We start from the raw sequence: 26,926 nt of genomic DNA on the forward strand, positions 1-26,926 counted from the left end.
GGCACCACAGGTCCTCTCACCCTTTCTGTTCAGTTTCTACACGTCAGACTTCAGGTATAACTCGGACCACTGCCACCTTCAGAAGTTCTCGGATGATACGGCCATCAATGGATGCGTATCAGACGGGAATGACGAGGAATACAGGGGTGTCATCAGTGACTTTGCTGGCTGGTGTGAGACCAACGCTCTCCATGTAAATGCCAGCAAGACGAAGGAGATGGTCATAGACCTTAGGAGGAAGTCACCCAATACAGCATCAGTGAACATCCAGGGAAAAGACGTTGAGACAGTGGACTCTTAAAAGTACCTGGATGTTCACCTCAACAATAAGATGGACTGGACTACGAACACAGAAGTCCTGTATAAGAAGGGCCAGAGTCGACTCCACCTGCTGAGGAGGCTGAGGGCCTTCGGTGTCTGTAGGATTCTGTTAAAGACATTTTACGACACGGTGGTAGCATCTGCCCTTTTTTATGGAGTAGTCTGCTGGGGGGCTGGATGTACTGAAAGGGACAGGAACAGGATTGACAAATTGGTACGGGGGTCAAGCTCTGTGCTGGGATGTCCTCTGGAGCCTGTGGTTGTGGTGAGTGAGAGGAGGATGTTAGCAAAGCTGACAGCCATCATGGAAAACCCCCACCACCCTCTGCATGAAACCGTGGGGGGGCCTGAGCAGCTCCTTCAGTCAGAGACTTAAGGTGGTGTCACACACAGCGACAACGACGTTGTTGCTACGTCACCATTTCCTGTGGCATTGCAGCGACGTCCCGTCGCTGTTGCTGTGTGACATCCAGCAACGACCTGGCCCCTGCTGTGAGGTCGCCGGTCGTTGCTGAATGTCCAGCTTCATTTTTTGGTCGTCGCTCTCCCGCTGTGACGCACACATCGCTGTGTGTGACAGCGAGAGAGCGACGAACTGGGCAGGAGCCGGCGTCTGGCAGCTGCGGTGAGCTGTAACCACGGTAAACATCGGGTAACCAAGGGAAGACCTTTCCCTGGTTACCCGATATTTACCTTCGTTACCAGCGTCCGCCGCTCACACGCTGCCAGTGCAGGCTCCTGCTCTCTGCACATGTAGCTGCAGTACTCATCGGGTAATTAACCCGATGTGTACTGTAGCAAGGAGAGCAGGGAGCCAGCGCTAAGCAGTGTGCGCGGCTCCCTGCTCTCTGCACATGTAGCTACATTACACATCGGGTAATTAACCTGATGTGTACTGTAGCTAGGAGTGCAGGGAGCCAGCGCTAAGCGCGGCTCCCTGCTCTCTGCACATGTAGCACAGCGTCGTTATGTTCGCTGCTGCTTCTGCTGTGTTTGACAGCTACGCAGCGATCATAACAGCGACTTACAAGGTCGCTGTTACATCACAGAAAATGGTGACGTAACAGCGACATCGTTGTCGCTGTCGCTATGTGTGAATCCAGCTTTAAACATCCTCGTTGCAGGACGGAGCGCTTTCATAGGTCATTCATTCCAACTGCAGTTAGACTGTGTAACACATCATGATGTTATCATTCCATTAGATAATTCACCTACACTGCCATCACTAATATGCACCTTCATATTACATATATTTATTTACTGTATTATGTATATGTACATTATTATATATCACATGTGTATAGTGTTTTTATCTTTCTTTCTTTATTCTATGCCACCCTCTCCTCTACTGAGCTGCAGTAATGTTCAAATTTCCCCACTGTGGGATCAATAAAGTTTATCTTATCTTATCTTACCACACAGCATTTGGAATAAGAAGAGGGCAAGAATTGCCCAACACACTCTCTTCAGCCATAAGCACTGAAGTGGTGTATCTCTCCCTAACTTCTCCCTTTTCCATAAGGCCGCTCAGTTCGCCTAGATCTCCACGGTCATGATGGATATTAGAACCCCTAGATGGGTAGGCTTAGAAAATAATTTGCTGGCCCTATATACATTAAGAAGTCTATTATGGATGACAGGCCTATTGCCCCTAAAGATGGCAGAAACATCCCATTTCTTTTATAATATGGTTAGATTACGAAGGGCAAGCAGATTTCAATATAAGCTACAAACAACCCCGTCAGTGCTTCTTAGCCTTTTCCCTAATCCGATGTTTTTACCGGGGGTTACCTCCAGTGGGTTCTCCTGGTGGAAAGACAAGGGGATAACCCGTTTCCATCATCTGGCCCCACTGTTCAACTTATATTCTAAGGGCTACTTTGCACACTACGACATCGCAGGTGCGATGTCGGTGGGGTCAAATCGAAAGTGACGCACATCCGGCGTCGCTGTCAACATCCGAGTATGTGAATCCTTTTTATCATGATTAACGAGCGCAAAAGCGTCATAATCGTATGATCGGTGTAGCGTCGGTCATTTCCATAATTTCGGAAGGACCGATGTTACGATGTTGCTCCTCATTCCTGCGGCAGCACACATCGCTGTGTGTGAAGCCGCAGGAGCGAGGAACATCACCTTACCTGCGTCCCGGCTGCAATGAGGAATGAAGGAGGTGGGCAGGATGTTTACGTCCCGCTCATCTCCGCACCCTTGCTTATATTGGCCGCCTGCCGTGTGACATCGCTGTGACGCCGCACGACCCGCCCCCTTAGGAAAGAGGTGGTTCGCCGGCCAGAGCAACGTCGCAGGGCAGGTAAGTGCATGTGAAGCTGCCGTAGCGATAATTTTCGCTACGGCAGCTATCACAAGCTATCGCAGCTGCGACGGGGTCGGGGACTATCGCGCTCGGCATCGCTACCATCGGCTTGTGATGTCGTAGTGTGCAAAGTACCCCTAAGGCTGAACTGATAGATAAGCTCTCACCGCCGGAGGAAGAGTTACTTAGCATTGAGCAGATCTACCACTTTGTGAGCACAATGATGAAGGAAAGAAGAACACTGAACCTGACGGCTTTTGAGAGAGCATGCATTTTCGACCCAGGAGGGAAAGGCATAATATCAATGATATACAATATCTTAAAACGTCCTGATCTAAATCTTAAACTGAAGGTGATGGACCAGTGGGAGGAGGATTTGGGTGTGACAATGACTCCAGAAAGGTGGAGAAATTGCTACGAAAACATTACTAGAGGTAGCAACCAGATTTCTTTAACGGAAACATCCATCAAAGTTTTTCACAGGGCATATCATATACCAGCTTTACTAAGCAAAATATACCCAGGAGTCTCGGATCGCTGCTTTCGGGGTTGCGGTCAGAAAGTCTATATAGCTCACATTTGGTGGGCTTGTCCAGTGGTGGCAAACTTTTGGAGAGAAATTGCCTCTATTATAAGTAATTTCACCGATAGCCCCAGAATCAGCTCACCTAAGGTTCTCTTGCTGGGCGACAAACCCAGTGGAATATCTAACAAATGCCACAGGTTGATCTCAGTTTCTTTGTAGCGTTTGATGGTTTTTGCCACTGCACTTGGGGACACTTTCAAAGTTTTCCCAATTTTTCGGACTGACTTAGCTTAATTTCTTAAGTAATCGGCCACTTGTTTTTCTTTGCACAGCTGCTTTTTTCTTGCCATAATACAAATTCTAACAGTTTATTCAATAGGAGTATCAGCTATGTATCCACCAGACTTCTGCACAATACAACTGATGGTCCCACTCCCACTCCCATTTATAAGGCAAGAAATCCCACTTATTAAACCTGACAGGGCACACCTGTGAAGTGAAAACCATTTCCGGTACCTACCTCTTGAAGCTCATCAAGAGAATGCCAAGAGTGTGCAAAGCCGTAATCAAAGCAAAAGGTGGCTACTTTGAAGAACCTAGAATATAAGACATATTTTCATTTGTTTCACACTTTTTTGTAAAGTATTTCATTGCACATTTGTTAATTCATAGTTTTGATGCCTTCAATGTGAATCTACAATTTTCAGAGTCATGAAAATAAAGAAAACTCTTTGAATGAGAAGGTGTGTCCAAACTTTTGGTCTGTACTGTATGTTGAAGGTTTTGTTTTTTTTTTTCCTTACCTTTATTGTTCTCTATTCATCCTATTGAACTTGAGTTACTCACGGAATTAATAAACTAGTTGGTTCACACCATTATTAAGAATGCTTCATGTCTGGAATATGAACATCAATCAATGGAGACATGTGATTGTTAAATTGGAATGTTTTTGCTGAGACGTATGTCTTTATTGTTAATGTACCTTAATTATTTCATTTGCTATATGAATAACTCAATAAAAACCGTTGAAACTAAAAGGTATCAAGATGAAGCGTTCAGAGTAATTACAGGCCTTGATGCACTTGAGGGGATATGTTACGGTTGCTGTGGCACTGGAGACTATGTTCGGATTTCTTGCTACTGTACATGTGCGAGCACTGGAGACTATGTTCGGATTTCTTGCTACTGCACATGTGCAAGCGCTGGAGACTAAGTCCTATCTTAGAGCCATTGCACATGTGCGGGTGACATCATCGCTGACACGAGTTCACATGTCTCTGACACCTTCTAAGCTGATTGGCCGCTGGTCATGTGCTTGTGACACGTGGTCACATGTCTCTGACACCTTCTATGCCGATTGGTCGCTGGTCATGTGCTTGTGACGCTTTGCTCAGTGATAGGCCAGCGTGACGTCATTCCTGTCGTTCTGGCAGCGGATTGGCTCTGGTGTCCTCCATCTTGGATGAGGCACAAAGTCTATATAAGACCCTGATGCACGCCGCCCGGCGCTCAGTCCTCTTGGTTCATGCATGAGAGTAGACGCTCTGTGCACGTCCCTCTAGGCATCTCTCTGTCTATGCTAGGCGAGCGCTACCGGCACGGTAGCATTCTTATACCTTACAGCTTCGGCTGCGGTCCGTATCCTTACATCTTAGTGGAGCGGACATAGGCAGGTGCCTGAGGCACATGGTCCGGCTGGGCCTTGTGATTCTACTCGTAGGTGGACGTTGCTGCTAGGGTAACGTTCCTTATACTGCGTCTGGCAGTTGTTCGTATCCTCGCACACTAGGGGAGCGAACATAGGTGGGAGCTTTGTGCGGCTTATGCTGCTGTCCGTCTCTTTTGCACCACTAGTGGAGCGGACCCAGGCAGGTGCCATATCTAGTGGTTCGTGTCCTCGCACACTAGTGGAGCGAACACAGGTAGGAGCTTTGTGCGGCTTACGCTGCTATCCGTCTCCTGGCACCGCTAGAGGAACGGACCTAGGTAGGTGCCATTTCACACTCACTGCTTTTGTCTCTGTGACCATTAACAGAGACTATACCACAGACCCTCCAAGTAAGGGAGGAATTGCTTTATTTCCTAATTATATTCCTCTGTGAGTTTAACAGAGGTATTGCACTCTGCACTTGTGCTATTACTATTTACAGTGGCACACGTATATACCCCTTATCCTCTGCCATAGTCTGCAGCAAAGACTTTGCACGGTGGACCCTGACTGTCAGATATTCCTTTGGGTTTTATTATCAGACAGCCCCCCGTAACATTAGGACTGAGCCAAGGGTCTGGCAGTTATGGCAGAATATCTGCAGTTACACCGTTACATACAAGTACTTGAGTCGCGGCTCAAGACTATTGAGGATAAACCTCAGACCATGGTGACATCTGCACATGATCCTCGACTTGCTCTGCCAAACAGGTATTCTGGCAATGCTAGATCATGTCGTGGTTTCATTAGTTAGTGTCAGATACACCTAGAGGTCAACTCTTCTCGCTTTTCTACAGAGAGGTCCAGAGTAGGCTTTATCATATCCTTACTTCAGGACAAAGCCTTAGAATGGGCGACTCCCCTATGGGAGCGCTCTGATGTGGTTACTCTGAGACATCAAGACTTTCTTGAAGCTCTTAAAGCGGTATTCATGGGTCTGCAGGTTACCCATGATGCGGCTCTGAGACTGTTAGATCTATCTCAGGGTTCGTTATCCACTAGTTTGTATGCCATTGCTTTTAGAACGCTGGTGGCAGAACTAGATTGTCCAGAAAAGGTGTTGATTCCTATCCTCTGGAGAGGGTTGGCAGGCTATGTAAAGTATGCCCTTGCTACTCGTGAGGTCCCTGCTTCTCTGGAGGACTTAATCACTGTAGCAACACGGATCGACGTACACCATAAGGAACGTAGACTCGAGGTCTCTTCCTCACGCCCTAAGCATCGGGCTATTCCAGTTGTTGAGGGTCCACTACCATCTTCCTCAGCATCTGAGACATCTCCCAGTCCTATGGAGTTAGGTCATACGTCCTCCAGACTACGCAGGTCTGGTCCTCCTATATGTTACGTATGTCGTCAGGCTGGGCACTATGCCAACAAGTGTCCTAGCCGTCAGGGAAACTCCCAGGCCTAGTAACCATTAGAGGGGGGTTACTAGAGACGTCTTCTGCACCCTCTAAGTGTAGTATCCCAGGTCAGCTCTCATTCTCTGAGAATACATGGCCTATTATGGCTTTTGTGGATTCCGGAGCTGACGGGACTTTTGTGTCCTCAGGATTTGTAAAGAGACACAATATTCCCTCTATCATGTTAGAGGCGTTAGAGGCGCCTATTCCTGTCCGTGTTGTTAATGGGACTATGTTGTCTGACTCCAGTACATTGAGGACAGTTCCCTTGCGCCTTTCCCTGTCTCAGGGTCACATAGAGGAGATTTCTTTTCTTGTTTTGCCTCTTCGTTCTTCTGGGTCTCCCATGGCTTCGGACCCATGCTCCTCTAATTGACTGGGAGTCCAACAGCATTATTAGTTGGGGTTCGAAATGTCAGTCCCGATGTCTTCCCTTACCACCTAAGGTTGTTGCGGTTGCATCAACTGATCTCTCTCCCATAGCTACACCCTATTTGGATTTCGCTGTCGTGTTCTCCAAACAGGGTGCTGAGGTTCTTCCACCCCATAGGCCGTATGACTGCGCCATAGACCTTATCCCAGGTTCGGTTCCACCTAAGGGCAGGGTTTACCCCCTGTCAATACCTGAGTCGGAGGCCATGTCGACCTATATAAGAGAGAGTTTAGATAAGGGGTTCATTCGTAAGTCTGTCTCTCCCGCGGGAGCTGGGTTTTTCTTTGTTCGGAAGAAAGAGGGTGATTTGCGTCCCTGCATAGATTACAGGGGTCTCAACGCAATCACAATAAAGAACAAATACCCGTTACCTTTAATTTCAGAGCTCTTTGACAGACTGAGGGGAGCTCAGGTTTTTACGAAGTTGGATCTGCGGGGTGCGTATAACTTGGTACGAATTCGAGAGGGTGACGAATGGAAGACCGCTTTTAACACCCGAGACGGTCACTATGAATACCTCGTCATGCCTTTTGGTTTATGTAATGCACCCGCTGTATTTCAGGACTTCGTAAACGATGTGTTCAGGGATTTACTGTTATCCTCCGTCGTGGTGTATCTGGACGACATCCTGATTTTTCTCCTGATCTGGAGACTCATCGTCAGGATGTCGTTCGTGTCCTTTTCCGTTTAAGGGAGCACTCATTGTTTGCTAAACTCGAAAAGTGTGTATTCGAGCAGTCATCCTTGCCTTTTTTGGGTTACATTATCTCACAAGAGGGTCTGGCTATGGATCCTGCGAAGCTCTCTGCTGTCCTGGAATAGTCCGAACCTCATTCCTTGAAGGCGGTGCAACGCTTCTTAGGATTCATAAATTATTACCGGCAGTTCATACCCCATTTCTCCACTTTGGTGGCCCCTTTGGTGGCCTTGACTAAGAAAGGTGCTAATCCAAAAGTCTGGTCTACTGAGACATACCAGGCTTTTGAGGCAGTAAAAAGACACTTTTCAACTGCTCCCGTTCTTCAAAGACCCGATGAGAATAAGCCCTTCCTCTTGGAGGTTGATGCCTCTTCAGTGGGTGCTGGTGCGGTCTTGTATCAAAAGAACGGTGTAGGTAGAAAAAGGCCGTGTTTCTTCTTTGCTAAAACCTTTTCACCGGCAGAGAGAAACTATACCATTGGGGATAGGGAACTGCTCGCCCTGAGATTAGCCTTGGAGGAGTGGCGTCACTTGCTAGAAGGAGCGAAACATCCTTTCCAGGTTTATACAGACCATAAGAATCTGACGTACTTACAAACCGCTCAGCGTCTGAATCCTCGCCAAGCCCGCTGGTCCTTGTTTTTCTCCCGCTTTCACTTCTCCATCAACTATCTGTCTGGGAGTAAGAATAACAAGGCAGACGCCCTGTCTCGCTCTATGGTTTCTACCCAGGAAGAGATTGACGAACCTCGTCTTATCCTTCCCTCCAGGGTTTTTCATACGCTCTCCCCTGTGACGTTAGACTAAATCCCACCGGGCAAGACCTTTGTTCCGCCGGATCGACAGAATGATATACTGTCGTGGGCCCACACCTCAAAGGTGGGTGGGCATTTTGGTATTAGACGGACACGAGAGTTACTCGAGAGGTGGTATTGGTGGCCACACTTAGCCAGCCACGTCAAGAGATATGTCGGTTCCTGCTACTCGTGTGCTCGCAACCGTCCGTTACGGCAGAGACCGGCTGGGCTCTTGCATCCTTTACCAGTGCCACTTAGACCATGGGAGGTGGTAGGCATGGACTTTGTGGGTGATCTTCCGTGTTCACAGGGACATAGATTTGTGTGGGTCATTACGGACCATTTCTCCCGGATGGTTCATCTCGTACCGTTATCGAGAATCCCATCTTCCAGGGTACTAGCCAAACTATTCCTCAAGCATGTCTTTAGTAGTGATGAGCGAGTACTAAAAAGCTCGGGTGCTCGAGGCTCGGGCCGAGCATCCCAAGATACTCGTGTACTCGGCCCGAGCACCGAGCCCAATGTTATCCTATGGGAGACCCGAGAATTTTTATGAAATGACCCCCCGGCAGCATGTAGAAACCCTAAAAATGTCACAAAAGTCTCAGAAGAGTGCTCAAATGACATGGCAACAGCATGGGTAAGACCCCGTGAAGCATTTATCACTCAAAAGTCACAGCTGTGAACAATTTTGTCCTCGTTTTACGCCATTTTTACGGACTCACCAGAAAACCTTCCAAAATGACACCAAAATGAATTTTCATGGCGGAAATGTTAAGGGCACATACCCAATAGTGAGATAGAGCTGGTGTATGTTACTTTTGGAGATTACATGAAAGATTTTACGTGAAAACATTGTGTGGCACTCCGATGTCCCTGAGAAGAGACGTACATGAAGGCCTCTTGAGTCTAATGTGCCCATTTTGAGGAAGTGAGTCTTTGTAGTATTTTCCTTTGCCAGGGCAGTCCAAAATTGTGAGGTTCACCAATGCCCCTGCATACAGACGTGCATGAGGGCCTGTAAACCTGAAGTGCCCATTGTAAGGAAGTGGGTCTATTGTAGTATAGCCCTTTGGCAGGGCAGCCAAAAATTGGGAGGCTCCACATTGTCCCTGGATAGAGACGTGCATGATGGCCTGTAAACCAGAAGTGCCCATTGTAAGGAAGTGGGTCTATTTTAGTATACAGTTAGGTCCAGAAATATTTGGACAGTGACACAATTTTCGCGAGTTGGGCTCTGCATGCCACCACATTGGATTTGAAATGAAATCTCTACAACAGAATTCAAGTGCAGATTGTAACGTTTAATTTGAAGGTTTGAACAAAAATATCTGATAGAAATTGTAGGAATTGAACACATTTCTTTACAAACACTCCACATTTTAGGAGGTCAAAAGTAATTGGACAAATAAACCAAACCCAAACAAAATATTTTTATTTTCAATATTTTGTTGCGAATCCTTTGGAGGCAATCACTGCCTTAAGTTTGGAACCCATGGACATCACCAAACGCTGGGTTTCCTCCTTCTTAATGCTTTTCCAGGCCTTTACAGCCGCAGCCTTCAGGTCTTGCTTGTTTGTGGGTCTTTCCGTCTTAAGTCTGGATTTGAGCAAGTGAAATGCATGCTCAATTGGATTAAGATCTGGTGATTGACTTGGCCATTGCAGAATGTTCCACTTTTTTGCACTCATGAACTCCTGGGTAGCTTTGGCTGTATGCTTGGGGTCATTGTCCATCTGTACTATGAAGCACCGTCCGATCAACTTTGCGGCATTTGGCTGAATCTGGGCTGAAAGTATATCCCGGTACACTTCAGAATTCATCCGGCTACTCTTGTCTGCTGTTATGTCATCAATAAACACAAGTGACCCAGTGCCATTGAAAGCCATGCATGCCCATGCCATCACGTTGCCTCCACCATGTTTTACAGAGGATGTGGTGTGCCTTGGATCATGTGCCGTTCCCTTTCTTCTCCAAACTTTTTTCTTCCCATCATTCTGGTACAGGTTGATCTTTGTCTCATCTGTCCATAGAATACTTTTCCAGAACTGAGCTGGCTTCAAGAGGTGTTTTTCAGCAAATTTAACTCTGGCCTGTCTATTTTTGGAATTGATGAATGGTTTGCATCTAGATGTGAACCCTTGTATTTACTTTCATGGAGTCTTCTCTTTACTGTTGACTTAGGGCGGCTTTGCACGTTGCGACATTGCACGTGCGATGTCGATGGGGTCAAATCGAAAGTGACACACATCCGGCATCAGTCGATATCGCAAAGTGTAAATCCTTTTTGATACGATGAACGAGCGCAAAAGCGTCGTTATCGTATCATCGCTGCAGCCTCCGACATTTCCATAATGCCGGTGCAGCGACAGGTGCGATGTTGTTCCTCGCTCCTGCGGCAGCACACATCGCTGTGTGTAAAGCCGCAGGAGCGAGGAACATCACCTTACCTGCCTCCCGGCTGCAATGAGAAGGACGGAGGTGGGCGGGATGTTTACATCCTGCTCATCTCCGCCCCTCCACTTCAATTGGCCGCCTGCCGTGTGACGTCACTGTGACGCCGCACGACCCGCCCCCTTAGGAAGGAGGCGGGTCGCCGGCCAGAGGGACGTCGCACGGCAGGTATGTGCGTGTGAAACTGCCGTAGCGGTAATAATCGCTACGGCAGCTTTCACTAGATATTGCACGTGCGACGGGGGCGGGTCTATCGCTGCAGCATCGGTAACACATTGTTACCGATGTCGCAGCGTGCAAAGCCCGCCTTAGAGACAGATACACCTACTTCACTGAGAGTGTTCTGGACTTCAGTTGATGTTGTGAACGGGTTCTTCTTCACCAAAGAAAGTATGCGGCGATCATCCACCACTGTTGTCATCCGTGGACACCCAGGCCTTTTTGAGTTCCCAAGCTCACCAGTCAATTCCTTTTTTCTCAGAATGTACCCGACTGTTGATTTTGCTACTTCAAGCATGTCTGCTATCTTTCTGATGGATTTTTTCTTTTTTTTAAGCCTCAGGATGTTCTGCTTCACCTCAATTGAGAGTTCCTTAGACCGCATGTTGTCTGGTCAGAGCAACAGCTTCCAAATGCAAAACCACACACCTGTAATCAACCCCAGACCTTTTAACTACTTCATTGATTACAGGTTAACGAGGGAGACGCCTTCAGAGTTAATTGCAGCCCTTAGAGTCCCTTGTCCAGCTCATACCCAGAGCTGTCTGATCTGCTGGTAAAAGTTCGCCACCTGTCTGCACATTTTCGAAAGTCACCTACTGCCTCAGCCGGCCTTGCCGGCTTTCAGCGCCGTTTGCATCTTCCGGCTCACAGACTGGTGTGTGATGTCCCCACGCGTTGGAATTCAACCCATGTTGGTCAGGATATGTGAGCAGAAGAGGGCAGTTGTTGAGTACCTGCATCACCTAAGCCATCGGGAAATGGGTCAAACTCCACACATAACACCTGAGGAGTGGAGATGGATGTCCGACCTATGTACCATCCGCCAAAACTTTGAGGACTCCACCAAGATGGTGAGCGGCGATGACGACATTATTAGCGTCACCATACCGCTTCTCTGCCTTCTAAAACGGTCTCTGCTCAAAAACAAACATGATGCATTGCAGGCGGAGCGCGATGAGTTGGAGCAAGAAACAGTAGTGGGTGTGAGTGATAACACACAGCCCAGCCTCGTCTCATCACAACGTGCAGTGGAGGACTATGACGAGGAGGAGGATGAAGACATGGAGCAACTCTCCGGCCAAATTGAGGATATGACATGCAGTCATATCCTCGGTTCAGCGTGGCTGGCCAGAGGACAGGGTAGATGATGATGAGGAGGAGGAGGAGGAGGACAGCATGTTCAGTCATCGTGTTGGTCAGGATACTGAAGTGATGGCTGTTAAGAGTCTGGCGCACATGGCTGACTTTATGGTAAGCTGCCTGTCTTGTGACCCTCGTGTTAAGAACATCTTGGCCAACAATCATTACTGGTTGGTAACACTGTTAGACCCACGCTAAAAGGAGAACGTTATGTCTCTTATTCCCGAGGCGGAGAGGTCAGGCAAAATGCAGCAGTTCCGGAAGGCCATAGTCATGGAAGTAGGCAAAGCATTCCCCTCACAAAACGCTAGCGGCATAGGTCAGGAATCAGTGGACAACCAAGGCGTACAGCCGAGAGGGGCACAAGTCCAATCCGCCAGAGGTAGGGGAACAGTCTTTAAGATGTGGGACAGTTTTCTCAGCCCCTCACGTACCACAGCCCCTGAGGTGCGGGGTAGTGCCACAAGAAATCCTAAGTTTGCCCAGATGCTCAAGGAGTACCTTGCAGATCGAACAACTGTACTCCGACATTCCTCTGTGCCTTACAATTATTGGGTATCCAAGCTGGACACGTGGCATGAATTGGCTCTCTACGCCTTGGAAGTCCTGGCCTGCCTTGCCGCTAGCGTTTTGTCAGAGCGTGTTTTTAGTGCCGCAGGTGGAATCATTACAGATAAACGCACCAGCCTGTCAACTGAAAATGCTGACAGGCTGACTCTGATCAAGATGAACAAGGGTTCGATTGGGCCAGACTTCACCACACCACCAGCAAATGACAGCGGAATTTAAGGTTTGTAACGGGAATTTGCCATGTACCTCCACTCACCCATCGGTACACACTTCTGGACTTTGGCTAATCGCTGGACTGCTCCTCCTTCTCCTCATGCGCCACCATGATGACCGTTACAATAGTTAGGTCGTTGTTTCAGGTATACCCCCAGTGGTAAATTTTTTCGCCCATTCTTTCAGAATGGGCATTACAACGACAGGAGACCCGCTCCTTTGCAATGGGAACAGTGTTTTGAGGCCCTCATGCACATCTCTATCCAGGGACAATGTGGAGCCTCCCAATTTTTGGCTGCCCTGCAAAAGGGCTATACTACAATAGACCCACTTCCTTACAATGGGCACTTCAGGTTTACAGGCCATCATGCACGTCTCTATCCAGGGACAATGTGGAGCCTGACGCTGCCACCGACAGGCACACACGTGCAGTTTTTAAATGCAAGCACGGACGCAATAAGAACCTAACAGGTTTTTAGGAGCGACAATTACTGAGAAGTTTGACACTATCAGACACTGCTGACTGACGTGTATTATTCACTAGACTTGTGCGTTATATACTAGTTTGTGAAAAACGCACACAAGTGCACCTGTACGCTGCCACCGACAGCCACACACGTGCGGTTTTTAAATGCAAGCACGGACGCAATAAGAACCTAACAGGTTTTTAGGAGCGACAATTACTGAGAAGTTTGACACTATCAGACACTGCTGACTGACGTGTATTATTCACTAGACTTGTGCGTTATATACTAGTTTGTGCAAAACGTGCACCTGTACGCTGCCACCGACAGGCACACACGTGCAGTTTTTAAATGCAAGCACGGGCGCAATAAGAACCTAACAGGTTTTTAGGAGCGACAATTACTGAGAAGTTTGACACTATCAGACACTGCTGACTGACGTGTATTATTCACTAGACTTGTGCGTTATATACTAGTTTGTGAAAAACGCACACAAGTGCACCTGTACGCTGCCACCGACAGCCACACACGTGCGGTTTTTAAATGCAAGCACGGACGCAATAAGAACCTAACAGGTTTTTAGGAGCGACAATTACTGAGAAGTTTGACACTATCAGACACTGCTGACTGACGTGTATTATTCACTAGACTTGTGCGTTATATACTAGTTTGTGCAAAACGTGCACCTGTACGCTGCCACCGACAGGCACACACGTGCGTTTTTTAAATGCACGCACGGACGCACTAAGAACCTAACAGCTTTTTAGGAGCGACAATTACTGAGAAGTCTGACACTATCAGGACTGTTTTAGACTGTGTACACCAGCCCCAGATATGATGAAGGCTGGTATACGGTCACCACTAGGAATGGCTATATACCCTGCCTGCCTGTATACTGCTACAATAGTCCTGACAAGGACTCTTCTGGTCACTAGCCTGTATTCCGACCTGGCTATACCCTGCCTGCCCTACCTGTATACAGCAACAATAGTCCTGAGAAGGACTCTGCTCCTGTACTCCGACCTGGCTATACCCTACCTGCCTGTATACAACTACAATAGTCCTGAGAAGGACTTCTGGTCACAATGTTTGCAGCCCTGCTACGGAAATAACTATAAAGGGCCGCAAACCTTTCCCTGAAGCAGCAACACTCTCCCTGCACTGACTGTCTGGATGGCTGTGTGCAGAGCACAGCGCGCCCGCCGGTATAAAGGCTCGGTCACGCTGTGCAGGCCGGCCAATCACTGCAATTCCACAACTAACAGGGCTGTGGCATTGCAGTGGTCTGCCAGCCAATCCCTGCATGAGAGCTGGCTCTCAAAAGAGCGCCAACATGCAGGGATGAAGACCACGAGTACAGCACAAGTATCGCGAGATTACTCGGTCCCCGCCGAGTAGCCCGAGTACAGTGATACTCGTGCGAGTACCGAGTAGTAACAAGCATACTCGCTCAACACTAGTCTTTAGGCTTCACAGGATGCCAGATCATATCATTTGTGATAGAGGCCCGCAATTTGCTTCCCGTTTCTGGCGAGATCTTTGTAGCCTTCTGCAAATTGAGTTGAATCTGTCTTCGGCATACCATCCGGAGACCAATGGTTTGGTTGAGCGTACCAATCAATCCATGATTATATACCTTCGACACTTTGTTGCTGAGAACCACGATAACTGGTCCTCCCTCCTACCCTGGGCAGAATTTGCCCTTAACAATTCGCTGGCTGAGGCCACTGGGCAGACACCGTTCATACTCAATAATGGGCAACACCCTAGGGTACCGGTACCGTTTCCCGCTGCTGCACCTCCTCCTCTTGTGGCTGACTGGGCAACTAATGCCAGAGAGGTTTGGGATTGGACTCAAGAGTCGATCCAAGCAGCTAAGGACCGTATGAAGACAGTGTCCGATCGGTTTCGTCACCCGACTCCTGTCTTTTCTCCGGGGGACTTTGTGTAGCTCTCTGCAAAACACGTGAAACTTAGAGTCAGCTCTGTCAAATTTGCTCCTCGCTTCCTGGGTCCTTATGAGGTTCTTCGACAGGTAAATCCTGTAGTCTACCAATTGAAGTTACCCGTCCATCTTAGGATCCATGACAAATTTCATGTCTCACTGCTAAAGCCGGCTATTTTACCTCACGCTCGTGAAGTGCACTCTCCTGCCTCTGATTCCTCTCGCTCTAGCTATGAGGTACGAGCCAAAGTTGGTTCTAAGATGGTTAGAGGGCGCAGGTTCTTCTTGATAGATTGGGAGGGCTATGGCCCGGAACATCGCTCTTGGGAGCCTGAGGAGGCTGTCCATGCTCCCGACTTAGTTGCCGATTACCTGGGTCGCCGGGAGGGGGTCCTTGAGGGGGAGGTACTGTTATGGTTGCTGTGGCACTGGAGACTATGTTCGGATTTCTTGCTACTGCACATGTGCGAGCACTGGAGACTATGTTTGGATTTTGTTGCTAATGCACATGTGCAAGCGCTGGAGACTAAGTCCTATCTTGGACCCATTGCACAAGTGCGGGTGACATCATCGCTGACACGAGGTCACATGTCTCTGACACCTTCTAAGCTGATTGGCCGCTGGTCATGTGCTTGTGACACGTGGTCACATGTCTCTGACACCATCTATGCCGATTGGTTGCTGGTCATGTGCTTGTGACGCTTTGCTTGGTGATAGGCCAGCGTGACGTCATTCCTGTCGTTCTGGCAGCGGATTGGCTCTGGTGTCCTCCATCTTGGATGAGGCACAAAGTCTATATAAGACCCTGACGCACGCCGCCCGGCGCTCAGTCCTCTTGGTTCATGCATGAGAGTAGACGCTCTGTGCACGTCCCTCTAGGCATCTCTCTGTCTATGCTAGGCGAGCGCTACCGGCAGGGTAGCGTTCTTATACCTTACAGCTTCGGCTGCGGTCCGTATCCTTACATCTTAGTGGAGCGGACATAGGCAGGTGCCTGAGGCACATGGTCCGGCTGGGCCTTGTGATTCTACTCGTAGGTGGACGTTGCCGCTAGGGTAACGTTCCTTATACTGCGTCTGGCAGTTGTTCGTATCCTCGCACACTAGGGGAGCGAACATAGGTAGGAGTTTTGTGCGGCTTATGCTGCTGTCCGTCTCTTTTGCACCACTAGTAGAGCGGACCCAGGCAGGTGCCAAATCTAGTGGTTCGTGTCCTCGCACACTAGTGGAGCGAACGCAGGTAGGAGCTTTGTGCGGCTTATGCTGCTGTCCGTCTCCTGGCACCGCTAGAGGAACAGACCTAGGTTGGTGCCATTTCACACTCACTGCTTTTGTCTCTGTGGCCATTAACAGACACCATACCACACACCCTCCAAGTAAGGGAGGAATTGCTTTATTTCCTAATTATATTCCTCTGTGAGTTTAACAGAGGTATTGCACTCTGCACTTGTGCTATTACTATTTACAGTGGCACACTTATATACCCCTTATCCTCTGCCATAGTCTGCAGCAGAGTCTTTGCACGGTGGACCCTGACTGTCTGATATTCCTTTGGGTTTTATTATCAGACAGCCCCCCGTAACAGGATAACTGTATCATGATACCCTTCTGAAGATAGATTGGTTCAATAGATTAAGTGGTTGGGATAACCATGCCCCCACACTCCTTGAGTTCTAAACAGCTCAAAGTCTTTGCCATGAAACACTAGTACTGGTAAGAAGTAAAATATACTTTAATCACAGGCTAGTCAGGGAACTGCTTACGAGTCTGGGGCACTTAGCATACATGGAAACTACATGCAGCATGAAACGTAGTCTCGTGAACTCAAGTGAAGTTCTGGATCACCAGTAACAGGAATATCCTAAAATTGTACTATGATGGGACAAAGGCGTTCTTTTGAGGTGTACATCACCACACACGTGGGTAATTACAGGAGAACGTCCCATTATCTATTTAGTGGAGAGTCTGTAGAATAATTTATGATTTGATGTATTGCCTGGTGTCATTGTTAAATTAAATGTAAGTTGTTGCTCTTTAATACCACTGGAGACCAGCAGGTGGTGGTATCTGTTGGCAAGGTACTGTATTGGAGAATATCTATTCAATATCCTCTATAGCCTGGTCACTATGGTAACCAGGGAGAGTTGACAGTTGGCAGTTGAGATAAGCCGAGCTTGAGGTGATGAGCAGGTTATAAGGGCGGTTAATGTCCTGTACCTTGCCAGTCTTTTCAGAGCCCATTGCAGTTGGGCCCAAACACAGTTATAGATTTTCTATATCAGAACACTATTCCAGTTGCCAACCAAAGCCTGCATGGAGATCCAGTGTTGCAGCTAAATATTCCAGAAGATGTGAACTGTGGCGCCCCAAACTGCATAACTCCGTAGAAAAGCCACACCACCGCTCGGCACCTACGTCTGGGTCTAATAGTGCCTCCTGCACCTGCTACCCGGGTGTGACATATGTTACACTATCAGTCACTATTAGATGTCATCAGTCCTGGGTTCCCTAGTTGGAAAGGGAAGCTTAGGCCTCAGGTATAGTGACAGGGCTGAGATCGTTAACTAGAGAACCCGGTCCATAGTGTATGGAATATAATGTTGGTAATTCCTTGATTTTTGGGAGTATAAGTTGAGGAGAAGAACTAGTAGTGTGGTTTGTAGAGTAAGTCAAGGCAGAAATAATGGCAGGAGGCAGTAAAGGTGACCTGGACCGGATTGCAGCTTAAGCTCCATGGAGGAATTCAGGGATGAGAGAGCACCCACCATCAGAGAGGCTAGTGTGAACAGTGGCGGGTCAGTGTTAACTTATGACATTAGGGGAATCGACTTGAGGACTGATACCGAAAAAGTAGCATAGCCAAGTAGGGTACTCTAATCACAGCTATACACATTGACCCGTGTGACTAGATATCCAGGGGACAGTGATACGCCAATCGCCCGCACCCTCCCTGGTAGCCAGTGACAACTTGTATGCAGCCATAACAGAAGAACCGGTCTGTACTAAAATGTTAATGCCTGAGAGAAACAAAATGTGAAACTGTCACAAGAGAAATGATGAAACGATGTTGGACACTTGTTACCAGTAAATTACGTTTAGTTTTTAACCATTGTGAACTCGTCTTTAATAACCCTGAACGCGGGCGGAATTGCGCAGTTTGAACAATGAGAAGCTGGCTTGTGGCCAAGAAGTACCACTGTGACAAGGTAAAACTTCCACACACACTCAAACCCCCTTGTCTGTAGCGTACCAGGATAAGCGAGGGAGTGAGACCCTCGGCCATGACTACTGCCCCTGGCCAAGATACAAATGCATAGCGTTATTTCCTAGTTTGGTCTGGTTCACTACAGGAAAGACCCATTGGGAATTTAGGATGCCTGTATACTAATGGTCAGTGTTCACAAGCGGCCCTACATCCTCGTTGATTCCTAGTAGGCCACCCCTGTTGTGAACCAGAGTAACCTGGTAAATCATGTTTTCCATACATTTGACTAGATGTAATATATATGTGACGCACCCTAGGTCTATGGGATACTCGGTCCCGAGAGGTGTATCGCTGGAATATGTCACTGGGTGACCGTTTCCCGGTTCTGTGACCCTGGGGGTCGCTTTAAAAAGGGGGTTATTTACAGGGGAATTGTAATAAAAGTTTTTGCCGTGACGCCACTTACGGGTTGCGGCTATTTTAGTGGAGCTGCCGCAGCACAGTTCTCACTACTGGGGCTGTTGTTAGTGGCAGCCTGGATGTTGGACCCTCCGCAAGTAGGACCAGGCCCCAGGGGATAGATGGTGTTGTTGGGCGCGGAAAGAATGTAGGCCACACAAGGGATTGCAGTGTAACTGGTTCCTTTTACTCACAGCGTTGTTATAGCTGGCAACCCGATGAAGGCTGGTCCTCACCACTGGTCCCCTTAGTTCCAGTGCCGGTGTGATGACCTGGTGGCTGTCTTCCCCTGTACCTGTCTCTGGTTGGTGGGTCCCCGTGGCTTGGAGAGTCTGGGGGTCCCCTCCTTGTAATCTCTCAGTCTTAGTCCGTATGACAGGTAGCTTGCACCCTGTGGGGTCGGTTCCTCTGGTCCTGTTCCGCGGTTCTCCCGTTGCTACTGTGTCTCGAACTTTACGGTCAGTGAGGTCCTGGATGGTCCCCTCCCTGTGCAGATTTTATCAGGTCTGCCTGGAGCGTTTGCCTGACCTCAGGCTCTGTATCCCGTTGGTGCTATGGTTCCGGGAGTACTCCACCGTACTCCATCGGCAGCCACATGACTGGGCCCTCAGGTCACCGATACACTCTCCTGTCAGTACGGTTGCGTCCGTCTCCTCTCACTTCCACTTACTGACTGTCTGACCCCTCACCCCTGGTTGTCGTCTAGTGGACTGGATCAGTTCCACCCCTAGGTGGCCATCCATTGGGTTCAACCCTAGCCTGTCTCCAGTCTTTGGAAATGGGGAAAAACAGGGATTAAATTGAATGTGTTGCTGTTACCGGCACTGATCTTCTGGGTCCCTGGGGGTAGGCCCTGCATCCTGGCTAGGATGCAGTTCCCTGTAGCTCCTGATGGCTTCAGGGGTGCTGCATTCCCCCTTGGTGAATTTCAGCACGTCCTCGAGCTTCAACAGTGAACAAGTTAACATTTTAATGCACACTTTTCAAACATCAACTTTCTTCCCTCGCAAAGGATTCACTTCTTAAACGTTACTAAACCTGGAGTACCCTTCCCATCACCCACCACCCAAAAGCCCTGGTCTCAAAACACCTAGGAGGCATGTCACCGGTTTCCATGCCAACCGGGTCTTGGCCTCCTCTGCCGCAGACCGTTCCTGTGACCTTTTCCTCTCCTTGTTGGTGGTGTCAATGAGAGTCCTTTTTGTAAGGTTGTACTCTGGTAGTAGGCACAACTGGTGCAACTATTTACAGGTGAAAGTTTTTACTGCAACCAGTCCTGCAGTTTTGGTCCATATTTATCAAAAATTGTGCAACAGCAGGTTAATCAACATTTGCATTTTACAGCCCCTCTTACTTTCTATATTTTCATTACTATTTACATAATGACACTTATTTTACACATTTTCTGTTTTGGGCACCTATTCTCTGTATCTGAGCGGGGGCTGACCAAGGTTGCTACGAATAGACCTACGTAATCTGGTGTCTCAGCTGGTCTCTGTTGTGCTCTGGTGTGTGGTGCAAGTGTCTCACTAATGTTTGTAGGTGGACTAGGTAGTTGTCTGCGACTTCTTAGTCTTCTTTTTCAATTGACGGATAAGCTGCTTGTAGACTCTTCTGGTTCTGCTGCAGCAGTTGGTTCTTCTCGAGCTTGAATTGTCTCTTCCACTGCTTGTGGGAAAGTAATCACTGGCATGATGATGGCTAATCACTGGTATGATGATGGCTCCATTGTACTGAGGGCAGTTCTGAGGAAAGTATCCAAGTATTGCACCTATCACCTTTTCTTTCTGTTCTGGTACTTGAGATGTACTGGGAACTTCTTCTTTGGGTCTCAATTGTTCTGGGCATTTTTTCAAATGATCCCTTGATACTGTGGATGAAGTTTTTCCTTTGTCTTTGCTGATCATGCAAGCTTTCTTATTATCAGAATTAGAAGATAGCACAGTGTAGGGTTCTGCTTCCCACTGATCATTGAGTTTGTGGAGTTTTCTCTTGCTTTTTAAAACGATTTCTCCAGGTGTTAAGGAAACAGCTTGTGCATTCTTGTTGTACTCCTTCTCTCGTTTCCCTCGACTCCAATTTAAACTTTTTTCGACACATTCTTGTATTCTTCTGTACTGCGTTTGACAATTATAATCCCAATCAGCATCTGATGAGTCCATTTCTAGCATAACTCCCATTTCAAGATCAACTGGTAATCTTCCAGGTCATGCTCTCATGAGATATGCGGGTGTATAATTTGTTGAACTCACAGGAATGTTGTTGTACATATCCAATAAGTCAGGTAGCTTTTCGGGCCACATGTTACTTTCTTCTAGTGGTAAAGTCATCAACAGGTCAATGACTATCTGGTTCATCTTCTCACACACACCATTTGTCTGTGGATGGTAAGGCGTAGTGCGGATCTTTTTACAGCCATACAAATTACAGAACTCTTGGAATAAATCAGCTTAGAATGCAAAACCTTGATCTGTTAATACCTGTTCTGGGTATCCGTGTGGTCTGCAAAAGTGAGCCTGAAAGGTTTTTGCTGCAGTATTTGCTGTCAAGTCCTTCACTGGGACGACCACCAAAAATCTGGAGTAATGATCCACCATTGTGAGACCATAGATATAAACTGTCTGACTTGGTGTTAATTTCACATGGTCCAAGGCTACAATTTCCAATGGCTGCTTGGTAACAATGGGCCGCAGTCTTTCCTTCTTAGTGCACAGGGACCACAGTTTCTGCACTATCTTTCTATAGAGGTTCTCTTTCCAACCCAACAAAACCGGTCACGCAGCAACGCTTCCAACTTCTTCAATCCGAAGTGTCCTGCTCCATCGTGGTAGGCTTCTAACACCATCTGAACACTGTTCTTGGGTACTACCACCTGACATACCCTTTCATGGCTTTTAGGGTTAGTGACACTTTTGCACATTTTGCCTTTTGTGGAAACACAGCCTGCTCCTCTCTCTCCACAGGTGCTGAGCTTCAAGTGGAGCATCAGGTCCTAGTCACGAACCTGGTTGGGTGATCAGTTCTTTGACCAACTTGACTGCAGGGTCAACATCCTGGGTTTCCTTACAACCGTGATGAGGTAGCGGATTCAATGCAGCCTCTTGATGCTTGCTACAGGATTGTTGATACTGGGAGGTGCTAGGGCGGTGGAAAGCTCTAAACTCGATCTCTTCTAACTCATCCACATCTTCTCCCTCCTCTGGTAGGTTCTTACGACCAGCCCGGTACTTGATGGTGAAATCATAGTTCGTTAGCCGGGCCACCCAACGTTCCTCCAGTGCACCTAGCTTTGCCGTATCCAGGTGGGTCAGCGGGTTATTGTCTGTGAAGACGGTGAACTTAGCAAGTGTCAGATAATGTTTAAACCGGTGATTCGGTGACAGCCCAGACCAAGGCCAGGAACTCTAACTTAAATGAGCTGTAGTTCTCAGGGTTCCTCTCGGTAGGACGGGGCTTCCTGCTGGCATAGGCAATCACTCGTTCTTTGCCGTTCTGCACTTAAGATAGCACAGCTCTCAATCCCACGTTGCTGGCATTGGTATAAAGCACAAAGGGTAAATTGTAGTCAGGATATCTTTTATTGTACGCCAGAATCTCATCATCAGTCAGGGTCCACTTCATCTGTCTGAAGGAGTTCTCTTCTCCTTCACCCCATTTACATGGAGGACCAGAAGTCTTGCCCTTTTTGGCCTGGCCTACCTGGAGCTCTTGTAAAGGTGCTGCCATCTTTGTATAGCCCTTTATGAATCTCCTGTAGTATCCTACCAGGCCCAGGAACTGACGTACCTCTTTGACGGTGGTGGGTCTTGGCCAGTTCTTGATGACGGTAATCTTTTCTGGGTGTGGCGCCACTCCTTCTGCGCTGACCACGTGTCCGAGATACTGAACCTTGGGTTTTAACAGATGACACTTTGATGGTTTCAACTTCATTCCGTACTTTGACAATGCCTCAAATACCTTGGCTAGATGTTCCAGATGTTCCTCGTAGGTTTTTGAGTATACGATCACATTATCCAGGTAGAGTAGTACTGTCTCGAAGTTGTGGTGTCCTAGGCAACATTCCATCAAACTTTGGAATGTTCCAGGTGCGTTACAGCGTTCGGACGGCATGCTGTTGAACTCACACAGGCCCATTGTTGTGGTGAATGCAGTCTTCTCCCAGTCCTCTTCTGCCACAGAGACTTGCCAATAGCCACTGGTGAGATCTAAGGTGGAAAAGTAGATATCAGCCTTCAGTGCAGCCAGGGATTCTTCTATATGGGGTAGCGGATAGGCATCCTTATGTGTTATTAATTGATTTGCCTAGAATCCACACACATCCTCATGGTGCCAACCTTCTTTTTGACTAGAACCAGCGGAGCTGCCCAGGGGCTACAACTATCTCTAATAACCCCAGCTTCCTTCATGTTCCTCAACATCTCATTGGCACACTGATAGTGAGTAGGTGGTATAGGTCTGTATCTTTCCTTAATAGGGGGATGATTTCCTGTGGGTATGTGATGGTGTACCCCTTTTATCCTCCCAAAATCTAATGGATGCTTGCTGAAAACGTGATCGTATTCCTGCACTACCTGGTAAACCCCATGTTTCTGGTATGAAGGGATGGAATCAGTACCTACATGCAGTTCCTGACACAAATCCTCTAACGGCTTTTGGGGGTTGTCAATTTCTGCCTGTTGTGATGGGGTCAGGGATTCCACTGCCTGGATGCAGCCATCTGTCACTGTAAACAATTTGGCAATGGTGGTGTACCTGGGGAATTTAGTTTCCTCCTCCACACAATTTAACACCCGCATGGGTACTCTTCTACTGCGAACATCAACCACCCCCCTGGCTGTCAGGACTGTAGACCAATTCTCTGAATATTTGGGCTCCACCCGTGCCTGTTAATCCTGCCCTTTGAGGCCTATTGCCGCCCGACACCATATCATCATTTCACTTCTTGGGGGTATCACAATGGGCCAGAGTCTATTACCCGTATACTTACCAATTTCTCCACCAGACTGGTTTACCTGTTGTCTCAGCAGGGGGGCTCTGATTTCTCTCTGCAGGACCCTCTGCTGCCCGGTGCCGGCAGTCGCTGCAATCTGTTGGAGTAAGAACAACACTTCCCCCAGACAATTTTCAATCACATTTGTACATAAAATCATCTTTGTATTCTTATCACTGGCATCAGTTTCGACTACAATCAACCCTTGGACTTTTAACTCTACTCTCCTCACTTATATGGTTACCACTTTAAACCCAATCTGAGTTACTGGTAGTCCAGTAACAGCATAAATAGTGAAGCCTGAGTCAGGACGGATGAGCTCAGTATCAGACCAAAACCTCTTGTAGAGTACATACGGGATGGTTGTTACCTGCGAACCAGTGTCCAACAATGCAGATGTGTGGATTCTGTCTAGGGTGATGGACAGAACTGGTCGCCCCCCCACATACTTGTCATGCCAGTCAGATGGACCTTGTTGTCTTATTCCTGGAGGTTGGCCCTTGGCCCCAGGGTTTGCCGGTTTAAAGGACACCTACATGCAAAATGGCCTGCCTTGTTGCAACGACGGCAGATGAATTGTCCAGACAAGTCGTAGCGATCGCTGCTCCTCCCTCTGGACGATGGGATCCTCCTTCCTCGCATCCATGGGACATCGTCAGGGCAGACAGCTAACTGGATCTTCTCCGCCGGCTTGGGTTCTGGCTTTAGCTGCATCACTTTTAGGATCATAGCCACATCCTTGCTCAGCTGTTGCACTTAGGAACACAAGTCATTTGGAGCACCAGGGGGCGCAGCCTGTCCATTAGCCGCTACCACAGTTAAGGAGGAGGACTCCACTCTCATAGTTGAGGTACTGGCTTGCCAGGAGTGGGGGGCAGAGTCTGTGGTTGCAGGGGATTGCAGGGCTTTTATGGCCCGGTCTTTTAGAACAACAAAGTCCAAATTCGGGTGTTCCAGAGCCCACAGGCGCAGCTGCTTACGGTCCTCCACTGATTGTAACTCCTGCAGGAACTGTTCAATCATCATCTTGTTCCCTTCTGGAGCACCGATCGGGGTCTACATGTTTCAAGGTCCACAATGCTGCTTGTAATCATAAAGCATAGTCTCTGATACTGTCCTGTGGTCTCTGCCTGCAGTTATAAACTCCCATTCTCAGCTCTGCCTCTGTACGGGTTTCAAAAGCGATTTTCAACTTTTCAAAGATGGTAGTCACTGATTCCCGGTCTTCGTCTGACCAAGTCTCTACTTCCAGCTCTGCTGCACCCGTTAACTGTCCCTGCATGACACATGCCCTTTGCTTGCTAGTCATTGCATACATGTCCAATACGGTGCATATTTTCTTTTTGAACCCGAGTAAGGCATCCGGTTTGCCATCATACTGCGGCAGCCACGCTGCTCCTGGGACATTCGGCAGAGTGATCGGCATGATCGATGCCATTGCTCCGGGCGCTTCTGCTTGCGCAGCCGGACCAGGCACCACTGCATTCCCGTCGCCTTGCACCTCTATTTTCCCGTCAACCTTGGTTTTTCTCACCACTCTCTCGCGGGACTGGAGCACTACAGGAGCTTTCGGGTCAGGTCACTGCCAACTTACGCCCATGCTTGCCGGAGTCGTGGGCGGGATTCCCTTTCGCGCCTTTTTCACCACTATTGTGGTGCAGTCAATTTTTACACCAAAATGAAGGCGGTTTCACAAGAAATACACAGTCCATAAGGCGCACGTCACCCGGTATAAACGGGTCTAGTACAATCCTGTTCGTGATGCCAGGTAAGCTGACTACTAGGATGATTAGCGCTGACAATGACGTCAACAGTATAGCTATCCCGATTCTCTCTATGCTGGAACACACTTTGAATAGTGTATGGGAGAAGGTGGTGGTCCCAGTGGAAGAGGAGGAAGCAGAGGAGGATGCAGAAGGGTGACCAATATCTGTAAATTCCGGACTGTTGTAGCACAGGCGGGTGGCATGGGAGGGTGGAGTACAGCGCTCAAGTTGTGCTCTTGGTACCATAGAAACTGTTAGTGAAGGTGCAGGAGCCAAGGAGGACAAGGAGGAAGAGGTGATGGGAACGCAACAGTCAGGAGATGAAGAATATATTGATCCCCTCTCTGTTGTCCGTGGTTGGTGGGAGGGGACGGAGGAAGCAAGCTTGAATGTTAACCACTCACACTCCATGGACTTGGACCTCATGGAAGCTCCAGACACATGAGTACGTTCTTGCTGCACTATCTGCAACATGATTCCTGAATTGTTAGGATTAGAACTAGTGCTGAATACTGGGTTGCTACTCTGTTAGATCCACGGTACAAGAGTACATTTTTCCAAATGCTCCACTACTTGGAAAGGGACGCGCACATGCTGAAGTATCAAAACCAACTTGTACACAATATTAAGAGTAGTTGTCTCCTAGACAGTAATGAGGCACACAGTGTGCATCACTGGTCTAGACTTCCAACCCTGGGAACGTCGAGTCATCATTGCAGGATCATTAGCAGCAGCGGTTTAGGTGGCGCATCACGTGCACCAGTAGAACAGAGTACAAGTCTGACACATAGTGAACTACTGGAGATGATGAAGCAAGAGTATCTAGAGCTCAGTATTGATGCCAGACAGCCTAAATTTCATCAAGATGAACAAGTCATGGATCTCTAATGACTTTTCCTCCCCAGTCGCAGACAGTGAAGACTAGGCGATGGTGTAGTCTTCAGTATGCTGCATTGAACTCACATTTTTGCAGTCTGTGACACCTTTGTCATGGCTTGTGTGGCTGCTGATGTTACTAACAAGTGCTTTGGTGGCACAAAATGACATTTTTGTGTACTCACCGTAAAATGTCTTCCTTGGAGCCTTTCATTGGGGGACACAGACAGTGGGTATTATGATGTCTCCAGGGGAGGCGTGACACTAGATTTGAAAGTGTTAGCTCCTCCTCCCACAGCATATACCCTAGCTAGGCAGGAAACTTGCTCAGTTTAGTGTAAAAGCAGTAGGAGAAGGACAACCAAAACCACAAGGGTGGGAGCTGTGTCCCCCAATGAAAGGCTCCAAGGAAGACATT

This window comes from Anomaloglossus baeobatrachus, chromosome 4 (assembly GCF_048569485.1).
Source record: "Anomaloglossus baeobatrachus isolate aAnoBae1 chromosome 4, aAnoBae1.hap1, whole genome shotgun sequence".
In the NCBI taxonomy this organism is placed as follows: domain Eukaryota; kingdom Metazoa; phylum Chordata; class Amphibia; order Anura; family Aromobatidae; genus Anomaloglossus; species Anomaloglossus baeobatrachus.